This window comes from Equus przewalskii, chromosome 27 (genome assembly GCF_037783145.1).
Source record: "Equus przewalskii isolate Varuska chromosome 27, EquPr2, whole genome shotgun sequence".
Classification (NCBI taxonomy): Eukaryota; Metazoa; Chordata; class Mammalia; order Perissodactyla; family Equidae; genus Equus; species Equus przewalskii.
The window spans coordinates 38,491,055-38,497,054 of NC_091857.1; positions in this window are offsets into that span (position 1 = coordinate 38,491,055).

Genomic DNA, 6,000 nt, shown 5'->3' on the forward strand with positions numbered 1-6,000 from the left:
CTACTCACTAAGCCCCTCCCTCTGCCCAACCCAGGCAACCTCGCACACCTTCCCCGCCTCTGCTAATTAAAGCAATTTAGGGCAAACCAATAACTCACCCCGTGAGGGTGTTCACAGCTCAGGGAGGAGGAGGATTTCCTTCCTAGAAAACAGGGAACCGCAAATCCTCACCCAGAGCCGGGAAGGGGCAGGGGGCCCAGCACAGTCTCTCTGGTCTGGCGGGAACAGGGCACTGCGAGATCAGTGAGCGAAGGCTGAGGGAGCACCCCCCATTCCGCCCCTGACCGTGGGGCAGGGACACAGGCTCCCTCCGCCGGGGGCTCACTGAGGACAGTGTGGGGAACGCACAGCCTGTGCCTGTGTGGTCCAGGGCGGAGGGACGAGAGGAGCCGGGTTCCAGGGTGGCCCTGAGAGCGACACGCTCAGGTCCTGCGGCCTTCCAGGAGCGGCTCGCCTGTCCTGAGCCCCACTGCCACATGCAGGGCAGGAGACACAGCTGTGGGGATTGAGCAGTGGGCGTGAATGGCCCGGGGCAGCCTCACAGCCCCCACGTCCTCAGACCCTGTGGCTGCCTCCCGTCTTGGCGTCACACCACTTGAGCCAGACTTAGACGGGAGGCCACACTGGGGCGGAGATCTGCCTTCCCAAGTGACCTATGGGACAAGAAGTGCTGGGGAGTGGGGGCCCCATAGGGCAAACCTTGACCTGGGGAGACGGAGGCTGCGCCCTCTCCCAGTCCGTGGAAGCCCCGTGTGCAGAGCTGGGGGTGCCCGCTGCACGGTGGCAGCCTGGGTGACTGCCCTGCCCTGCGTGGCAGCATCTGTCTTGTTCTTGGCCTCACGCTCCCCGCCCTGGTCTTGCTCTTCTGACTTGAGGCTGCTGATCCTGGACTCAGACTCTGCTTTCTAGAGCAGCGCCACCCCAACACCGACGTGCAGGCAGCCTCTGCGGAGCTTCTGGAATGCACGCAGTTCTGACCCGGCACACGGGGGCTGCCACCCGCCTTCCTGCCCAGCTCCCAGGATGCGATGTTCAGGGGGTGGCGGTTCAGTGGCCAGGGCCATGTCCGAGTTAGGTCTGAGGTGTTCGGGCAGCAGGGACAGCCTCTGGGAAGCGGTGCTTTCGTCAGTGCCCCTCCCTCCAGCCCCCACTAGCCCTGGGCTTCTGTTTGCTCAGACCCCACAGTGGGGAGGAAGGTGAGGGCGTCTCCTGTGCAGGGTTCCTGGGCGTCACCAGGGCGGCTGCAGGGGTGCCGTGACTCGCAGGGCTCACACGCACAGAGCCATGGGGCCTGGATGCCGCCCCCTGCCATGGGGCCTGGACCACCCCCCACCCCCGCACACACACACATTGACGATCCTCCTGTGGCAGGCGGGGTGGGGCAGGACACGGAGCGAGGGGGCCAGGGACTGCAAGCCCCGGGCTGACCTGGCTTCTGGCTCAGCCGCAGCGAGCCCAGCTCTTCAAATGCATCGATTCCTTGCTCTCCAGCCTGAGCCTGGGGGGCGGGTCCTCGTACCAGCGCCACCTTATAGATACCAGCTGAGGTTTGGAGAGGACAAGGAAATTCCTAGGTCACATCTGGCTGCTAAGAGGCAGAGAGGGGCATGTGGGGCTGCTTCTGGGTGGCTCTGAATTTGGGGCGGCTGGATGACCTCAGCCCTGGGCTCGGAGAGAAATCCCCGTGGCCCCTCCCAGTGGGGGTGGCCAGCGGGCCTGACCACAGGAAGGAATTGCCCCGCCCCACAAAGCTGCCAGCTGGGGAAGCCCCAACTAAGAGAGGCCTGGGGGCTTCACAGAGGATTTCCTCTGGTGCCTCTCCCCCCACCCCCGCCTGTCCCTGAGGGAATCCCAAGAGGAAAGCTGGCGGACGGAGGGGTTTCTTGTGGCCCCTGAGGTCTGGAAGACAGCGGCCACAATGCAGCCCCCGCATTTCCTGCCTGAGCAGCCTGGCTCCCTTCGGCTTCCCCTCCCATCCCCCAGCCCTCCTGGGAGTTGGCCCCACAGCTGAGCTTTGTGCCTTGGGGGTGGGGGGTGGGGGATAGCAGGGCCCCTTGGCCAGCAATTGTCAGGGGGACCTCTTGTCTGTGGCCTCTGTCACCCAGGGGACCGTAGGCCGTTGGTTGCTGGGTCAGCCTGTGCCCTTGGCCCTGGTGGGAGGAGAGGTGCGGGCTGCATGCAGGGACGGGGCACCCGCAGTGAGGTTGTGAGGTTGTGGGGGAACAGGAGAGCAGGGGTCCCTGCCTTTGGGGTCAGTGGGTCTGGACCAAGTCCTAGCTTGGAGCTTTGGGCTTCTTGCCTCAGTTTCCTCAGCTGTCAAGTGGGATGCTGACGACAACCTCAGGGAGCCTCCTGCCCCCTGGCCCCCCCAGCGCCCAGTCTCCATCCAGCAGCTGGGGTGATTCCCCACCAGCCAAGAAGGGTCCCTCGCCCCCCGCACTGGAAACACTCTGCTGACACTCGGACACCCACATCGTGCTGTGAGCTCCCCAAGCTCGTCCTTTGTAGCCTCCTTGTCAGAACTCAGGGCTGGACTCGTCCAACAGCAGTGCTTGGAAGATCCCAGAACAGATCCGAGGGCCTGGAAGAGTCCCCGGAACAGGCAAACACTGTGAAAGTGTGCATTGAAGGAACTGTTGAGTCCCGCTAAGTGTGAGCAGGCCCAGCATCTTCTGGTGGCCTCGTCTGATTCTGATGAGGAAGAAAGCTGGTTCTTGGGCCAATGAGGTCCCCTCTTTCTCCCTGTCCTCAGCTGGACCATTCGCACTTTGCCCCAGCTACCCTACCCCTTTTAGGCTCCCGCCCCAGGACCTTCGCACATGCTGCTGCCTCTGGCTGGAGTGCTCTTGTGCGCAGCTCACTCCCACCTGCCCAGCTCCGAGCCCTCTTGCTGGAGGGGCCTTCCTTGAGCTCCTGATGTAAGGCAGCCTTCACGGCACTCACGTGCTCTGATGAATCTTATGCTGAGGGCTAGCTGCCTCTCAGGCACCTCCCAGTAGGACAAACGCCCCATGAGGGTGGCTGTGGGGTCTGTCTCATTCATTGTTGTCTCTTCTGGGGCCTCAGACAGAGCCTGACACTGAACAGGTGCTCCACAAATATCGTGGAATGAATGCAGGAACGCATGAATGGATGGATGTGGCGATGATTAGAGAGGGTGACGAAGCAGATGGTCCCCCATTTGGATATAGTCTGGGTGGGCCTCCTCCCGCATGCTGTAAAAACCCTCAGGTGATTTTGATGTGTGGGCAGCATCAAGGACCACAGTTTGGCTTTATTTCAATTCTCTACCAACTGGAGGTGCATTTAGGTTAATTGGCAGATCCCATCAGCCATTCACTCTTGAGTATGAATTAATGGAGGAGCCGATTCTTTCGGTAACACTTTGCTGGGTTAGGTTGGTCTGAGGGAGTAGATCATTTTCTGGGTGGGAGAGAAAAGAGACAGGTAGTTTGAAGACAGAAGGCCCTTGGGGGGCATGTTTGAGTGGAGGGAGGATGATTTGAGGACTTGGAGGCGGGAAGGAAAGGGGCAACATTTAGGAGATGGAGGAAGGGTGTTCTTGCTTTCTGGATGTTTCTCAGGACCAGACTTGGGATAGTGTCCCCTCCCCCAAGGGCGGAGCTGGACCTACCCCCCCCCCCCACACACACACATACTCTCCCCAGTATGAGGAACCCCAGGTGCTCCGGCTCGAGTCTGATGACCAGTCGATGGCCATCAGGTTCATGACAAGGTCTCTCCAGCTTTCCATTATGGCCCCTCCTCCTTGTTTAACCCACGGGACCCTCGGTGATCCCCCTACGTGCAGCTCTCTGTCCACCACGCCCCGCTCAACACGACTGGACCTTCCCCATGATCTGCGGCCGTGCTTCCTCAGGGTGGCTCCTGGCACCAGCAGCGGCAGTCTCTGAACCGGGGTCAGAGGCCCCGAAGCTGCCGGTGGTGGGGTCGGGCTGTAACGAACCCTCCGGGGTCTCTGCGCCCGGAAATGGGCGTTCCTACTCCATTTTACAGAAGAGGAAGATGAGTGCCGAAAGATGCTGGTCCCCACAGCCGACGGTCCCCAAGTGCTCAGAGATGCTTGCAGCCAGGCCCTCCCAGCACCCCACACCTGCTGCCCAGGTGAAGCCTTCAGCGGGCAGCCGCCTCCCCGCACCACCCCCCCACCAGGTGATCTCAGGGAATGGACAAGCCATACCCCATCTCAGAGTCTGTGGATCACACCCCTTAGAAGTGAGTGACCTTGAGCAAGTCCAAGGTCGCTGTCAGCAGGAAGCCTGAAGCTGACACCCACAGAGTCTGGAAAGAACCTGTTCGAGAGTGAACTTGATCTGCCCTCCAAAAGGGGGGAAGGGTGACAACATAAATGGAGTTTCAAAGTGACAAATCAAAAGCAGTGAGTTTAATGAATTTTACCACTTTAAAATTCAATAGAATGTTCTTTAATTAAACATGTTCTTTATCTTGGTGTTAACAGACCCTGGCAGCTGGCACACAACTTGCAGCGGGCAGGGCCCTCTCCTGTCCTGCTGGGGCAGGTCAGCCTGGGTGGAGGGGCTGGGTCCTGAGCCCCGGGGAATGGGGAGAAAGCAGTGTGGCTAGGGGGCCAGCATGTGGACCAGTATCAGACAGACCCTGGGCCTGTCAAAGCCACTGAAATGCATTCCAGCCCGGGTGGGGGTGAGCATTCTGCTGTGGGCAGAGTCGGGACCCTGCCTAATCCATGTGCTGCACAGGGGTGTCTGGCTTTGGGCCCAGAGACCCCAGGTTCCTGGATCTCTAAGGTTCTGAGATTCCTTCCTGCAGCTGGGCGCCCAGGCCGGGACCAGCGAAAGCAGGGCTGGGGGCCAGGAGGAGCTGCCGTGCCGGAAGGGGTAGATCCTCGGTGTGGAGACCCAGAAGGTGGGCCACAGGGCACCCGGAGGCCTGCAAAACTCGTCGCTGTCTGGGGCAGGTGGGGTGCAGGACAGGAGCCGGCGCTGAGCCCACAGCGGGAAGCGGGTGCTGGGGTGGGGAGGGAATAACGCCTGTAGTTCACGCGAGCCCGGAGCTTTAATGCTACAGCTCCTCAAAGCAGTCTTGATGCACCCATTTTACAGCCCAGGAAACCGAGGCAGCGCGGGAACCAGGCGGTGCTGGGGTCAAGGGAAGGCCGGGAGGGGGCGAGGCCTGGAAGGGGTGGGGACCTGGTGGGGACGCACGACATTTTCTCCTCGCCCCCAAACCGCCGTTTCGGGCAGCCCCAAGAGGGGCCAGGTCAGGGTGGGGGCTCTGCCCCGCCCCGCCCGCGCGCCGAGCCGGCTCCCTCCGGCCCCCTCCGGCCCCCTTCCCGGCGGGCGGCGGCGTCAGCCCCGCTCCGGTTACGCACGTCCGCGCCGCGCCCGGCGGAGGGCGCCGGGCTTTTGAGACCCCCACCCCACTACGGGGGCAGGTGGCAGGGCTGGGGGCGGCCACTTGTCCTGTCGCCGCGTTCGTGGCAGCGGGGCTCAGGGCCCCAGCGTCGTCCAGGGCTCCCAAACCCGGCGCGAGGCGGAGGCGCGCTCCCTCCCAACGCCCCCTACCCAGGCGGATTTCCCTCATCCGGTCGCCGCCCCTGGAGCCGGGCAGCAGCCTGGGTCCCCACTCCCGGGGAAGGTCGCGACCCCGCCCCGAGGAAGGGGCCCTCCCCGCCGCGCCCGCGTCTCTTCCGCTTGCGCCACCGGTGACTCAGGCACGTGCCCCTGAATGTCATGGCAATACCGACATGATAACCCTGGCTCCTGGAAGGGTGACCCCGAAACCAGTCCAGCCCGGGGCCACCCTGGCGCTGGCACATGGCCAAGTTGTCAGGGCTCTCTGAGCCTCAGTCTCTTCATAGGACCAGCGGGAACCCAATACCCAGTCGTGGGATGTGGGTGACCAGGAAGAACTCTGCAGGTGGCTGGTGATGTGTTTGGGTGGAGGGATTCCCAGGGCTTGGGAGGGAGGGGCACAGACCTGCAGGGGACCCCAGGGTAG